This window comes from Capsicum annuum, chromosome 12 (assembly GCF_002878395.1).
Source record: "Capsicum annuum cultivar UCD-10X-F1 chromosome 12, UCD10Xv1.1, whole genome shotgun sequence".
In the NCBI taxonomy this organism is placed as follows: Eukaryota; Viridiplantae; Streptophyta; class Magnoliopsida; order Solanales; family Solanaceae; genus Capsicum; species Capsicum annuum.
The window spans coordinates 200,129,852-200,147,388 of record NC_061122.1 but is presented as its reverse complement, the minus strand read 5'-3'; the positions used below and the strand labels follow the sequence as shown (position 1 = coordinate 200,147,388).

Here is a 17,537-nt window from a genome sequence, read left to right as displayed (position 1 = left end):
GCGTATACGGTGTATATCAGTGCGGTAAGCTGCATATTTTGACTCCATTTTTCATCATAAACCACGGTATAACATGCAGCTGCTACCTCTTAATGTATATCAGCTTGCTTGTGCATATATAAGTCCATTTCCTTCATGCATTAGTCCATTTTCGACTCAGTGAAATTGACTTTGCCCGAAGGGAAGCAAGGATTGGAGTCGCGTGGACTCGGGGGATCCACATGAAAAAGAAAACGAGTAGAAGATCAGCATTCATCCACAAAAAATGCTTTCACAAAATGTCTAAATAGGAAAGTAACAAGACAAGCATCTTAACAACTATTTCATCCTGTTAATAGTAGATTTATTTCTTCTTCCTGCTCTTAGAACACAGGAAGCTAGTGGAAAAGCAAGCAAGGGTGGTGGGAGTTTCAATAAGTTTTACGCAGTAGCAATCTTTATTCCAGATTCCTCCTAGAGCTTTATCATGATCTCGTTCCTCCTTGAACCAACAAAACATATGGCGCACACGAATTTTCAGTTAAAGAAACTAGAAGGGAAGGTCATGAAACAAGTAAGTTTTTTTTTAACGATTCTCAAACTAAAATCAGATATTTCTTTTCATAGAGGCTAGTTTTGGCCTTAATCATGCTTATAATGACTTCATGAGCAGCTTTAGATCGCGACTTAAAGAAGAACAAAACCATCAACCCTTTCCCCGTCAAACTCAACCTATGCACAGGAAAGGGCAATTCAAATTCATAAATTTTCGAGATGGATGATTCCAAACAAATTCAACCCACAGTAAACAAAAAACAGTGCAGCCATTCTCCATTAGTTTGTACACACAAATGCCAATAAATCAATAAATAAACAAAATGAAAAAAAAAAGAAAAGAATAACGTATTCAAATATTTAAGGGATGAACATTCCAAACCAATTGAATCTATATCTAGTTATCCATCCAAACGTATCCCACTTTAACCATCGTTCAGATTTCTTAATACAAACATAGAAGGAAATGCCAAAGGGATGAAGTTTTACCTTTTTTCGAGCAGAAACCGGGACAACGGGCCTTAATCAAACGAACTTTCACCACTGGGGTTCCGATTAGTTTCCCCGGAGTTCGACAATTTGCCGGAATTATTTTTTTCAATGGAACTCCTTCTTGAATTCTTTAGTTACGTGAGATTAGAGGAATGCTCCTGCAAAATCTCCAATTTTTTCCCCAAAGAATCCCCTTAAAACCCATGCTGCCAAATGGAAGCATCCACTCCTATTTATATTGAAAAAAATCTCTATTAAAATTTAAAATAGAGTCTGTTTTAGTCGAGGAGTGGTTGGGACTTGACAAAAAGTTGAGAAAAAGAGTGAAAACATATCCCACAAATTGGATTGATTGTGATACCTCTGATTTGGATAAGATTTTGGAGCAACAAGCAATCTATCTTTGAACAAAAATCAAATAACAAAGCTCAAGGTCTGCAAAAAAAATCAAATAACAAAGCTCAAGGTCTGCAAAATTCAGACGTTGGGGAGAGAGAGGTTCGTTTGGTTGAAATTGTTGTGCGTTATTGTTGCTAGTGTTGTACGTTGTTGCTGTTGTTCGCTGTTTTCAACAGCTGTTGATGTCAGTGTTGTACGCTGTTGCTGCTACACATATGTTGTAGAGGGTCTGTTTGTATGGTGTATTGTTGAATGCTGCTTCGGTGGGTGTTTTTTATTTGGGCTGTGGTTGTTGAAATAAAAAAGGAAAGGGGCTGATTTAAATACTTTTTTTCTTATAATCTTTGGACTTCTAAATTAATAGAAATAACACTTTCAATAAACATATTAAAAACACCCAAATAAATAATAATAATAATAATAATAATAATAATAATAATAATAATAATAAAATAATTATTTGATATTAAAATATAAGCATTTGAACAAAGTTGTGTGACAAATGTCGGAGTCGAACGATAGTGTTTATAAAATATAAAACCACAAAAATATTTCTTCATTTAAATAAAAAATAAAGTAAATATAATGTCTTTTGTGCAAGTTTATAGGAAACACGACGATAATTTGAAATATAATAAAAATAATAATAAATAGTAATGGTGATTAATAATAATAATAATAATAATAATTTTGTCGATGATTTTTTTTAATTTAAAATACAAATGTTGGCAAGATTTGCATAAACTCCTAATTATATAAGTAACATACATGCATTTTTTTTTAAATTATAAAATTATTTCGAAGCGCGAAGAAATACTTGAAAGAAAGGTGGAACAAAATTAGGTGTCAACACCAGTTACATGCTTCAGGAAAATACGAAAATTTCATTATGATAAAACCGAACTCCATAGGAGCGCCTACGTATCCCTCTTAAACGGGAATCAGGTCAAACGTTGTTCTAATATATAGGAGAAATTCATATTGTGAAGATTATCGTAATCCAAGTGCTTGAGAGCCTGAAATGAGAAAACGATGTGGTATCCCTTCATTAATGTCACGTAGATGCCGGCGCTTAATCAATGTCAAGATATGACCCCGTCACATTTATCACTTTGGTATCAATCAACGCTTGAATTTTGTCCTTTAAAGCATGACATTCCTTTGTGGTGTGACTTGTTATACCTGAATGATAAGCACATACTTTGAAATGATCAATCTATTTTGCACATGTATACATTGCAATTGCAGGAATTGGGGTAATGTAGCCATCAACCCTTTATCTCTCATAAAGTTGGTTTATAGTTTTTTTTTTTTAATTAATAAGGATTTTATTAATCAATCAAACTAAAATAAGATTACATGTATTGGGCCAAATCAATCCAAAATAAAATAAAAAACACCGGATCCCTTATTATGGCCCAAAATCATAAAGTTGGTCTATAGGCTTCGCTAAAGGAGTGTACTGTGGTCTATAGGCTCCGCTAAAGGAGTGTACTGTCTTGACTGATTTTTCTAAAGCTTGGCTCGAGGTCTAACGAATGATTGGGTCATAGAATTATTGGTGGATTTTGATAAGTTAATGATTCCTGGAAAGTAGTCAGAGGTATTTGGAAGTATGCAGGTTGTGCAAGAGTGTTAGTAGGATTATAAGATAGTATGGGGTTATAGTATGTCGTCGCGAAAAATGGATATGAGGGTGCTTGATATATGGGTGTTTGGTATTGAAGTAGAGGAAGTGGTGTTTGGTAAATTGGAAGGGTTTTAGGATCTTGCGTAGTCAAGACAACATTTACATCCTTCATGTCATTGTTCTCATCAGCCTGTGAAGTCTTAGTCTCTTACAGCCCTCCAAATTTATTATCATGCCATTTTTAATGCATTCTTCAATTCTCTCACCCAATTTAATGATGTCAGTAAGCTTTCGATATCTATAAGCATCATCTTTTCATAATACTGTGGCTCTTGGGCACGCATGAAAAATTTCTTCATTTGATTTTTATCTAAAGGAGGGCGCACTTTAAAAGCTTCATGTGTATTATCTCATTTCATATTCTTGAAATTATTTTGTAGGTTCCTTCTTTAACTTCTGAATGTAGAACCAATCATGTGCATTCTCAACATTAAACCCAAATCTTTCTATGAAATCAGAGGCCATGTCGGTCCATTTTAACCATTTTCTTGTATCTTGTTTGATATACCATGATAAATCATCGCCAGTGAGACTCCTCATAAATAGCTTCATAAGAATCTGCTCGTTTTTTCTAACTCCTACTAATCTGCCATAGTATAATTTCAAATGGACTTTCAAATCTCCAGTCCCATTGTACAATTTAAATTTAGGAGGTTTGTACCCCTCTGACAGTTCAACATCAAGGTGCACGCACAGGTCCTCATAACTTAGCCCTTTCAACCCCTTGCTATATTCAAGTTGTTCCAACCACTCAACCACAGATTGAATAAGGGCATCTTTTTCTGGAGGTTTATATTTATATTGATGGTGGGTGAATGGGGTGACATAATTTGGATCTAAACTATGGCTTCTTTGATCATGAAAATGAGGCATATTTGAGGTAAAAGTAGGCGGTATATTATGGACATATGATGTTGTTTGCGAATTTAGTGGAGCCAGGCATGTGTTGTATTATGGTGGGCAAGAATGTGGAGATTGGCTATTTTTAGGAAGGGTATATATGTGACTTGGATTGTTTGGGGGTATATATGTGACTTAGATTGTTTGGGGGTTGTGAGATAGGAAGTGATAGTAAAGGATGGCTCGTGAATGTGGCATGAGATTTGATAGCAGTGAACCCTCAACTTATGGTTTGAGAGGAGCATTCAAAGTAAGGGGTAGATTAGACAAGTTACGGGCTTGTGACAATTCCCCTTGTAATTGAAGAATCCTTTGTTCCATTTGTAAGATCATCTCATTATGCTCATTTTTAGCATCGTTGTTATCGTCCATTTCCTTGTCTTGGTGACTAAGCTTTAAGAGAAGAAGACTAAGGCTTTTTCAATTGATGAGATGGGCGAGAGAATGCACGAATCAATCCTTGGGGTGATAGAGAAAAAAAAGAAAGAAAAAAAAAATAGAGTCAAGTTAGTAAAGGTGACATATAGGGAAAGAATAAACATGTTAATTTGAAAAAATAAAATGTTCTATAATGGATAGAGCCTGATATTCCTATACCACTCAAAGAAAATATTACTCCAAGAGAAAGGATTTTCCTACATTTGAATATCGTAGCCTCAATTATAATCTACCCTTAATATGCTCAGGAGTTGGGCTTAGTAGCTCGACACTTTGGAAGTGTATCTGAAAGAGAGGGAAATAAAATATTTTATTAGATTACGATCGAACCCAAAGTGGACTGCCTACGTATCCAAATGGAAGTCAGGTCACAATAGTTCATAAGTACAAAGAAATGTAGAGAAAACGAGAAAATATTACTAGCTGTAAGACGGGTAAAATAATGACGTGAAATAGGAACGTCAATTCATGTGATGCACTTTATGCTTCTTTCGAGAATGTCTTGTATCGTGTTGTACAGAGTAGGATTGAACAACATGGGTCTCTTTATTACATCGATAGCCTTGCATTTGAGGTATGGAGGGCGATGAATCCTCTCTCTTTCCCTTGGATGGATTCTCCATTTCATATTCTAATTTCTTTCCAATCGAAATTGGACTCTCAAAGCTGTGACTGACCAGAAAGAACATTTTCTGAAAGTAAATTTCATCTAGTGTCTTGAGGAAATTTGGACCAATTCCTCCTCAGGTACAGAAGGATGTATTTTAGAAGCCTCTAACCTCTATTGAGTTGTATATTCCTCAAAAGATTAATGGGCCACTCTCTTCATTTCGAGTAATTCCCGTATTGTAGGACTAGTATTGATGTTAAGCTTGTATTGCCTCACAAAATCTTAAACCAATTCTTCCCAATTATGCCATTTGTTGAAGTCTTGTTGGGCGAACAATGTGAGTGTCATTCCTGACAAACTCTAAATAAACAATCTCATTAGGAGAGACTTATTGTGTCCTATGCTAATTAATCTACCTTAATAGTCCTTCAGATGTGTGATTGGGTCCCCATGCCCATCGGATACATCGAAATTTGGAACTTTGTACCCTGGAGGTAACTCAAACCTCGAATGTATACATAATTTCTTATACCTTTCTCATACCTTAAGTCATAGATACCCCTAAAACGCAGTTTCTCATTCATCCTTCTCTCTTAGTCACAAAGCCTTTACCAACGTTCATCTAAATTGATCCTTTCACTTTTAGAAGTGTCACGTGCGAAATAAAATTGTTGAGAAGGTGTGTGGGTAAGGGGAGGATAAAGAGTCATAGTGTTTTGCCTTGGGCGATGAGAAGGAGAACTGAAAACTTTTCAGATATTGAGCATATTTGTCATATTGCAGATCACCACTTCAGTTCGATGTTCAAATGCTAGACAACCTTAAAATAAAATAAGTAAGGAAAAAATTACCAAGCAATGCATAAGTTCAACACATAATAAATACAAAATAAAAGTTATTCTTTAAGGAATACTAAGCCTTAATAAACGTTTTAGGCATAAAGATTTGAGCTCCTAACGCATGAAACTTGATAGTGATATAACATACTGTCGAATTTGCAAGTATGATTGTAAGGAAGATAAGAAAGATAGGAAATGAACAAGGTCGACTTTTATTGAACATCAGGTTTGTTGATTCAAAACATCACATTGTTGATTCATCCAACTATATATAGAAAATGACAAAATGGGGAAAAAGAAGATTTTATTATGATGAGACCGAACTCATTAAATGAGCGCCTACGTATCCTTTATATAGGGGAATCAGGTCGACCGTAGTTCACATTACATAAGCAAGGAAAACGTAAAACAAAACTACAAATTGTAAAACTTGAAGGAATTTCAAATGTTCGGGAGTCTGGAGTAGAGAATCAGCATGATATCTTCTTCACCAATGTCAACAAGTGCCAGTCAAGCTTAGAAAATCAAGTAGCATCAGAATTTGACTTTGTCACGTTTATCACTTTGGTTTTAATCAACTTTTGGATCTTGATCTTCAAGGAAAAGCACGCCTTAGTAGGATGTCCTTTCACCCAGAATGGTAGGCACACGTTAGGTTGGGGCAATACCTCTTGGACTTGGTATCATAAGGCACGACATCAATGGGTGTGATGTAGCCCACATCTTTGAGTCGTTCGTACAATTATTCCATGGGTTGACCTAGAGGAATGTACTATTTTGGTGAATTTTTCTGGGGATCATGTTGAGGTTTGGAGGATTGAATGGGTTGTTGATTCGTGGGTACGTCTTGATAAGAAAATGGAATGTAGTTTGTTTTTGAAGAAGCGGATGAATTTGGGTAGTAAACAGTTTGAGGATGATATTTTGTGAAGGATCTGGGATAACAAGCTTGGACATAATTGGATATTGGAATGGTTTCTGGAGCTGGGTACCATATCAATTGAGGTTGGGGTACACTTACTTCAGGATTTGGAGATTTGGATGTCTCGTTGATGATTATCTTTCCCTTATCCTTGGATTGTGGCTTAACCAAATTTTTCTCGACTGTGAGCTTCCTTTTTAGCTTATTGTCGAACCGCCTAACAAAGTCAGTTGCCAGATAGTCCCAAGAGACCCACTTGCTAGTACCATTTTTGGCGTACCACACCAATGCTGGACCCTTAAGTGAACAAACAAAGAGTTTCGTCTTCAGGCTATCACTTTGTCCTATAACCGATAGCTTTTTAATGTAATCCTTCAAATGGAAATGCCCGAACCATCATATAATGGAATTTTCAAACCCTCGATTCTCTCCTTGTCTTCTTCCTTAGATTTGGATGACTTATTCATTCTGGGTTGTTAAGATGATCCTGCTTCATGGTTAGTAACCTGTCCTTCTGTCTCTTTATCCTCACTCGTATTTGTCAACCTAATAAGTGCTCTTAGAAATGCAATTGAAAACTAACTTGGGGACATATATGTATCACAATCAGACATAGGTGAAGTTGTCAGTATAGGGTACTTCGTGGTGTGGATGAGAGTGCTAACGTCTGTTTTAGATAACGACTCTCTAAAACCTGGTGGCATTTCAACTGAACCTCAAAGATCAACCATTTTCCCCCTAATTCTCTCTATTCTTCTTCCTAACATTCTGATGCTCGAAATAGCTTTATTTTGATGCAACCCCAAACTCTCATGCTCAGCTTCGCTATTGACAAGATTGATAAGCATCATTTGACTGGCCATTTCTAATGTTCAACTTTAGTCAACCTTATAAGAAAGGATTTATAATTAGGAACACAGAGCACGCGCGGGAGTCTAGAATAAATATTCTACTCATTTGAAAATAATGAGTTAGGCTCATTCGGAGTGAATAGACGTTATGAGAGCTCTATGTGACTTAGAGGTTGTGAAAGCTAGAGTACAACATGAGTACGATAGTATCAAAAGAATCATATAGGACATAGTTTGTAAGCATTGAAAGTATTAAGAAGAGAATATCCTAAAATGATAAAGATTATGAATAAGACTAAAGCTCTTTATCAAAGCAAAAGTTGAGCCTAGAGATGATTAATATGCTAACGGATGAGTCAAGAGGATAATTGTAGGGTCCTAACACGATAAGAATTTTAAGATTAAAGAGTTCTAAGGCGTGAAACACTTAAAGTAGGGAATGACAAAGATAACAACGAAATAAAAAGGTAATACATACATAGAAATGCAACACATAGCAAATAATTGTGCGTCCTTTTGGGGTCGTGAACCCCTTTGGACTTTGAATGAGACTAACATTCAACGCGCCAAGGATGCCTAGGCATCCTACGTTGAATGGGACACATATTCCTTAATAAAAGAAATATGTAGCTGATCGACCGATCCACAAGGCATTTTCCAAAGGGTGTCTTAAGAAAGAACGTTCATGCAACCACACAATCGTTCATAAGAGAAAATAAAGAGGGTTTCAAGTGGAGGAAAGTATGAGTGAAATGCCAGTTATATAAAGTAGTAACACATAGCACATAGCAAAAGTATGATAACAAATTCAAAAAAAATAACACAACACATATCAAATATAAAAGGAAAGGAGATAAACATGAAGGGACATATAAAAACATATAAAGGGAAAGTGGAAAAGGTTGACATGTAGAAAAATAAATCGTAATGTCAAAAAACAAACAATATTACACAAATATCAAAAATAAAATTTAGATAAATAGAGAGAATCCCACATAAAGCACAAATTCGTAATGGTTAGAACCTAAGATCCCTATCAGAGTCGTCATTCTGTCGCGCTCTATTTTCTTAGCAAAAAGCGGGATTCGACGTGAATACTCTTTTTGAAATTATTTTGAGGCAGAATGTGAAGAGTCGCCACCTAACGTATTAAGGTGCGTTAGGGCACCAATCTAGGCTAACTACGAACCTATGTTGTTATTTAGTCCTAGTTCACCAGAAATTCTGGTAAGGGTTCAAATTACTTTGAAAGGAAGGTGTTAGGCACCTTTCACGGTCCATAAAGGAGGTTTCTGACTAAATTCGTATTTTACGAGGAGATTCTACATGATCAAATAAAGGCCACTTAATTATTATTAACTTAATGTTAGCTAAGTGATAAAGCAACGAATAAACAAATATGTTGTCTTATTATTTCTAATCATTGACTAGGTGGTGATAAAAAGGATAACAAATAATGTAAAGTAGAGAAGCGAGGAGAAAGAAGGAAAAATAATTTATAACAAAATATTTATTAATTTTAAAGACCTAAACTACCCCAAGCAAACAAGCATGTAAAGTAAATGTAAAGAAAAGAAAGAATTTGTCAAATCATACAAAGAAATATTTTTGGTCTCATTCGAATCAGAACTCCAACTTGTTTAATCCTTATCCAACACACTGGCCGAATTCTTAAACAAGTAACAATGTCAAATATTGTGTAATGTCTCTAGAGATCGTCACTTCCGAATGACTACCCGCCCCACCCCACCTAGGCTAGTTGTCAATCCTAGAACGTTCTAAAGAAAGAATAAAACTAGCATCTTTAAAGTACCTATTGTCCCACTTATCGCCCAAGAGGCATTGGGCTTTACTAATTTGAATTTGTGGTCTAGACAAAGCTATGTTTTCCTAATACTCAAAGCGCGAAACAAATAGGATGTCACGTAGCACATAGTTGTACCAAGTTAGACTCTTGATTATTAAAGAAGTTGATTAATGTGATTGACATAAAACGATAAATAATAACTTATTTTATGTCATTAACCTATAGGCATGATATCTAAGTGTCACACAATTATTTATTAAAAAGTAATTATCAAAATATTTAAACAATGTTGTAAAAAATCATTGAGAATAAAAAGCATGTCAAAGATAAGCAAACATGAAAGGATAAAATGTTAATTTATTATGTAATAGATAGTTAAGCCTATAAGCAATATATCTAGATGTTACATGATCACTCGTCGGCGTAAATCATTTTAAAACAATGTAAATTTGTTATGAATAAAAAACATGTCAAAGTAGAGTAAATGCGTAGTTATATCTCTCGATGTTATTTGTGCAAGATATGGGGCCCCAATGACAATGTTGGAAATTAAAAGTTTACATGTTGAAAACAATCAATGACATTCGTTTTTAATGTGGAAGAGTCCGTTAACATGCTGAAAGTAATTAAGATGTCGTAATTCAATTAATCACACTGAAATTATATTAATATGCTTAAATCCAATGTCGATATGCTGAAAAATGTATTAATATGTCGAAATTTAAAATATATTAACATGTTAAAAAACGTCACTAGCATACTAAAGTCAACATTCAGGTGTTGAAAAATATACCAATATGCTAGAAATTAGTCCAATAAGCTGAAAATTCATTTACGTATTGAAAACTCATTTATTATGCCAAAGTCATTATTTTAGATGCTAAAAACTGCTTGAATATGCTGAAAAATTATTATTATATGCTGAAAAATGAATTTTTATATGCTGAAAAATAACTCTAATGTGATGAAAGTTAATTTAACATGCTAAAAATTATTGTTATATGCTAAAAAATGATATTAACATGCTAGAAATTAATATTTATATGCTAAAAAATTTATTATGTCGAAAACACATAGAAAAGCAAAATAAAAAAAAGCTGAAAGTTAATTTTACATAATTTGAATTAATATGCCCAAAACAATTGTCATGTCGAAAGTCTATTAAAGATGCGATTTCCAAGTGGTAAATAAATTTATTATTAATCCTAAGGATTTGAATGAGTGATTCACGTAAGCACATAAAAGCACATAAATACATAAATCTAAGTTATGTTGCCTACGAATTCATAGAGCATGTAAATTCCCGCCCCCATGCAGTCTTCAATTATTATTATTACAATAAAATATCGTTTATACAACATTATAGGCCAATATAAAGAGAAAGAAACAACTAAACTTGAAGGGAGTAATGTAGTCCCTCCCAAACCCCTCAGGCGACTCTTCAAATCCCAACCTGTTAAACACAATAAATATAATATGGCAAATACAAAGAGACAAACGAAAGAATTGTGGCATGAGTCCGTGGATAAAAATAACCAAGCAATGGCATAGCAAACAAAATACAGAGCAATTCCTATAGACATGCTTTCTATCATCACTTAAGTATAAATGAAAGTGCGGCGATAAGGACTTACCGGTTGACGATAATAAGTAATAATAAGAAAACTAGGTAGAGCAAAGTTCAAGTGAATTCCCACGGAAGAATAAAGATCAATCAAGACCAATGCTCCGAAAAATAAGTACAACTAATACAAGAAATAAAGTAAAACTTTTGTTTGCTTAAAGCTTTTCATATCCGGGAGTATATGTATTGTAAGTTGTAAGTTGTCAGTTATGTCCTTAAAATAAGAGAAAGAGGGTTTTTTATATAGTAAAGGGGGCTAGAGGATAAAAGGAAGAAATATTTTTCCTCTGTCAATTAAGGAGATTGTTTCTCTAAATAAACAAATCAATCAATCATGTAAAAATTCGTCAGAGAAATAAAAGGAAAAATAAATACTTGAAAGAATCAATCAATAATTTATTCTCCTTAATTAGGTAGACTAAATCAATTAACAACACATTTACCATAAATGAGCAAGTAAAAAAATATGTGTTAATAGTTAAAAGGAGAGCATATAAATAGAACACCAAGCAATTAACATTTACCTATATAACAATTAATTTAAAAGAAACATGATCAAGAATATCACTGTCAATCAACTTTAAATTCAAATATAATTAGATGCTGAAATTATTTTATTAGAGAGACATATAACATAAGCAACAAAGGGAAGGAGCAGATTAAAGAAAAATAAATTGTCAAGGTTTTACCATAGAAGGAAACTGGATAATCCATTAATCACATAATATTCAATTTGGTTCAAATTTAAATATATAAATTAAACCACAATTAAGGGTGTAAAAAAGGTCACCAAAACAGTCCGATCAAACAAGTTATGCCATAATCAAAGGATGATCATTACAACAACAACAAACCCAATATATTCCCACCTAGTGGGGTCTGGGGAGGGTAGAATATACACAGTCCATACCACTACCTCTAAAGAAGTAGAGAGACCGACTCAAGACATAGGACAATATATAAAAATATTCAAAGCATGAAACATGATAAAACTAACATAGATACAACATCCAAAAAAATAATGTACATTATCAAACAAAAGACACCAAAAGCCTTCTAACTATGGACTACGATTCATCCCCCACCTTATCCCTCTATCCTAGTATTTTCCCTCCAAACCTTCCTATTCAGGATTATTTCCTCAGTGAGATGTAACTGCTCCATGTCACGGTCTAATCACTTCTCTCCAGTATTTCTTTGGTCTACCCCTACCCCACTTAAAACCATCTAATGCTAGTCTCTCACACCTACGAACTGGGGCATCCATGCCCCTCCTCATCACATGACAAAACCATCTCAACTTCACTTCCAGCATTTTTTCTTCCACCAATACCACTCCCACCTTCTCCCGAATAATCTTATTCCTAACCCTGTCAGCCCTTGTAAGACCACACATCCAACGCAACATCCTCATTTCTGCCACCTTCAACTTTTGGGTATGGAAAATTTTAGCTGGCCGACACTCTACTCCATACAATATAGCCGGCCGAACTGCAACTCTATAGAATTTGCCTTTAAGCTTGGGAGACACCTTCTTATCGCATAAAATCCCCGAAATGAGCCTCCATTTCATCCAACCTGCCCCAATACGGTGCGAGATATCCTCATTAACCTCTCCAATTACCTGGATCGTAAAACTAAGATACTTAAAAATTATCCCTCTTACAAACTGCATGAGAGTCCAACTTCACCACCACCCCCTCCTCTTGCCTCGAGCCACTAAACTTGCACTCCAAATAATCCATCTTGGTCTTACTCAATCTGAAACCTTTGGACTCCAGAGTTTGTTTCCAAACCTCCGGCTTATCATTAACACCTTGCCGTGACTCATCAATCAAAACGACATCATCCGCAAAAAGCATACACCAAGACACCTGGCCTTATATATTCCGCGTCAACACATCCATCACCACGGCAAATAAGAACTGACTAAGAGCTGATCCCTGATGCAACCCTGTCAAGATCGGGAAGTGCTCAGAATCTTCTCCCACCGTCCTTACTCGAGTCTTCGCCCCCTCATACATATCCTTAATCGCTCTAATGTACGCCATAGGAACCCCCTCGCCTCTAAGCATCTCCAAAGAACCTTTCTAGGGACCTTGTCATATGTCTTTTCTAAGTCAATAAACACCATGTGAAAATCCCTCTTCCTCTCTCTATACAGCTCTACCAGTCTCTGCAATAGGTGAATTGCCTTAGTCCTTGAGCGACCAGGCATAAATCCAAATTGATTCTCTAAAATAGACATAATATTTCTCAACCTCTACTCCACCACCCTCTCCCAAATCTTCATTATGTGACTCAATAACTTAATACCCTGGTAGTTGTTGCAACTCTGAACGTCACCCTTGTTCTTATATAATGGAATCATCGTGCTCCATCTCCACACCTCAAGCATCTTTGTGGACTTGAAAATGTTGTTAAACAGGTTGGTCAGCCACCTCACCCCAGCCATGCTAGAAAACTTCCAAAAATCCACCGGAATCTCATTGGGCCCCATCGCCCTGCCCCTTTGCATCTTGCGAATAGCCTCGCTGACCTCCTCTACTTTAAAACACCGATACTAGCCGAAATAACTACACTCCTCGGTGTGCTCCAACTCCCCTAGCACAACATCTCTATCCCTCTTGTCATTCAAGAGCTTATGAAAATACGAATTCCATCTTTTCTTAATGAGGGCGTCCTCCACTAAACTCTGTCATTTTTCCCCTTAATGCACTTCACTTGATCCAGATTCCGACCCTTTCGCTACCTAGCCTTGGAAATCCTAAACAACCTCTTTTCCCCGCCTTTCTCCTCTAACCCCTTATACAAACTCTTAAAAGTTGTTGTCTTAGCATCTGTAACTGCTAACTTAGCCTCCTTCTTAGCTACATTATACTCCTCCTTACTAACCCATTTTTCCTCTTCATCCTTACTCTTCACCAACTTAACATAAGCCGCCTTCTTCATCTCCACCTTTATTCCACCACCAATCCCCTCGATACCAGCCCGACCAGCCCTTCGAGACACCCAACACCTGTCTATCCAACTCTTTAATGTATGCCGTAACCCTATCCCACATACTATCCATATCCCTGCTATCCTCCTAAACCCCATCCCTGCTAACTCTAGGATGGCCCTCCCCACCCCATCTCTTCTTGCCCTTCTTGATGCCCAAGTCCATCACTAGAAGTCTATGCTGGGTCACAAAATTCTCACTCGGGATAACCTTACAATCCTTACACATTGCTCTATCTCTTTTCCTAAGCAGAAAAAAGTCAATTTGAGTCTTGGCTAGCCTACTATGAAAAGTAACCAGATGCTCCTCCTTCTTTGGAAAGCTGGAATTCACTACCACTAACCCAAAGGCCCTCACAAAATCTAAAAGAGCATCTCTCTCAACATTCCTATATCCGAACCCAAAACCTTCATGCACATCATCATAACCCATTAGCAGAGACCCGATGTGCCCATTAAAATCCCCTTCTATGAAAATTATCTCTAACTAGGCACACCTCTTACCACATCATCTAAAACCTCCCAAAATCTCTTCTTCTCCTTCTCGTCCAAGACCGCCTGTGGTGCGTACGCACTATAGATGTTCACAGAAGACCCCATAATAATTAATTTGATAGACATCCCCCTATCACTAACCCTTTTAACCTTCACTACCTGCCCTCTAAGCTTTTCGTCTACTAAGATACCAACGTCATTCCTATGCCTCTCACTACCAGAGTACCACAACTTATACCCATCTATATCCCTAGCCTTAGAACCTACACACTTGGTAAGTTAACAAAACAATCACAAACCACAAAAAGGAATCAAAACTATTGTAATTATGCTAGCGATTCCCTCAACCAAACCATATTTCATTTCATAGTTATAAGGCTTCATAAAGACATGAATAAGCATCAAAAGAAGGTCCGAGGGTTCTTTGAAGTTGAAAAAATCCCAGTTAAAGTATAAGGTCAGTAGAAGCTCATACTAATTGGCATGATTGCATAGATGTTCAAATATACACCAAATCCCAAGAGATGTAAGCAAAATCGCAACATAACTCACCAATCTCGCATCATAATAAAGAAAAGAAAAATCCTTCAATGACAAAGCAAAAGAAAGGTAGTAGAGATTGTAGGCAAAACTTAAACATGCAAAACAAACCTGAGACGGATTCACCTATGTGAATCTGCCATACTTAATAGTTCCATTGCCATTGGTCAGAGAAGTGACGGCGAGCGGGGGATGGGAGTCTCCAGTGGGTAACTGGTGGGGAGAGGGGAATGAAGAAGTGGCGGCGGCTAATCCCTTGATTGCTGTTGGCGTGTGAAGGACAACTGGTTTTACTGTCTTCTCCAGTGGAGATAGGGTTTGGAGGCTGGTGGCACATTAGTTGCTGGTGCAGCTGTTGATGTCCACCGGCGGCAGCAATAGAGGGTCAAAGACAGAGAAAACTTATGGGCATCGGCATCGACGGTTAGTACCGTAAAAAAGATGACAAACAAAAGAAACTTGAGAGAGATAGATGGAGGGAGATGGTGAAGGGATCCAACATCAGCAAACACTGCTCATCGGAGCATGGGGTTTTCCAGTGGTTTTCAAAGAGAAAGAGAGGAAGAGAAGGGTGGTCGGCTATGGGGAAGTGGTGGCTGGTGATTGTTGGTGGAAAAAAGAAATAGAGATAGGGTCGTCGTTGGTGGCTGGTACGCTCACTAGCCATGGTGGATGACGATGGGTGATAGCTTGGTCAGCTCTTCCTTTTTGAGAAAGAGAGAGAGTAGAGAGAGGTTAGAGAGAGAGAGAAGAGGGAAAGAGGAGGTGATGCTGCAGCTATTGTTTGGTTGAATGAATTAGGGTTTGGGTTTTGAGTTAAAAAAGGAAAGGGGTGAAAGATTAATCTCAGTCGTTGGATCAGTTTAGATCAATGACTGAGATTAAAACTAATTAAAAAGAGGTTAATTTAATTAAAAATGTCATCAATTTGGCTAAGATTGACATTGATTGAACACAAATTAGCCAGAATTTAAATAGATTAAGAAAATCAATTTGAATTAGGCTACTATTTTAATAATAATAATAATAATAATAATAATAATAATAATGAAAAACTAGACAATATATTTGCAAAATATGAGTGTGCATAATTACGTGAAAAAAATAATTTAATAAATATTAATAAAATTAGGTAAAATATCATATTTGAGTTAAAAATTATAAAAATGATATTAAAAAATAATAAAATAATTTGTGTATTTTTTGAATTATGAATGTGACACATCAATATCTATTTAATATAAGAATAATATTTAAAAATATTAATATTTGAAATTAAATAAATTTGCTAAAATAGCAGACTAAAAAGAGCATCATTCGATCAAAATTGGATGTCAACACATCACTACCCACTCCATTACATAATCCACAATTTCTCAATTCTCGCCCCAAATCATGGTAGAATTGGTGCAGATGACGCCAACTAACCTTGTTTAATCATAATCGTGTTCTCCTACACTGCATCAACTTTGAAGTTCCAACTTCCACACATAATCTTCATTAACTTGCTTCTTCAAAAAATTTTGAAAGTTAATTTTTTTCCATTTGATTTTGAAGTTTAGTAGTTCAAAATTTGAAGCAAATCGTCTTTTCAATTTTATGTTCTTTCAACATTTTAACATCATTAATGAATTTCGAATCATCTTTTAGTAATGGTTTTACTCAATTAGATGTAACAACTCCAGCTGATGTTGGTGTTGAGTTTGTATCTGATCATTTCGATTATGAAGATATTGATTTTTGTGAAAATAGATCTAAGCATCAAAATGATCCGACAATGATGAAAAAGTTACGGGTTGCTAATAGTAAAGGTAAAAAGCTTGTTGTTGCTGTTGAAAAGAGAAAAAGAAAGAAAGTTGCGAAAAGAGACTCATTACTAAAGGTGTGATTTTATGTAGATGATAGATAAATTTCATCCCTATACATTCTATTTATGTATCATAATATAAAATGAGACAAACAAAAATGTAAATAGTGATTTTGATACGTAGACCTAATCTGACAGGGATATTGCTTGCTCTCTGATATATGTAAGATTTGTATGTGATATGGGTTATTTACACCTGATACATTTAATATATGTTGTTTCTGATACATAGATCTAACATAATTAAGTTTCAAATTTATTTACAGATGCCTAGTAAGATATGTATGTGATATGGGCCCTGATACATTCAATTTGTTACAAAATAATTTGATACATAAATCTAACATAGATAAGTTTCAATATCATTCACTAATACATATTTTGCTATGTATATGATATGAGGTTTTCTCCACTTATATATTCAATATAATCATGTTTTTATGTGTTATGTAATGTATCATAAAAAATATATATGACTTTATTATTCTCTGTTCTTATATTATGTTCAATATTTCTGAATGTAGGAACT

General features: G+C 35.5%; 1 long non-coding RNA gene across 1 annotated transcript; it reads right to left on the bottom strand.

The window, feature by feature from the left end:
* Positions 1 to 10,655: 10,655 nt before the first annotated feature.
* LOC124889413 lies at positions 10,656 to 15,917 on the bottom strand. The gene is made up of 2 exons (XR_007048387.1): positions 15,253 to 15,917; positions 10,656 to 10,935 (listed from the first exon to the last, which is right to left on the bottom strand). It is a non-coding gene; the product is annotated as an uncharacterized LOC124889413 (long non-coding RNA).
* Positions 15,918 to 17,537: the final 1,620 nt, after the last annotated feature.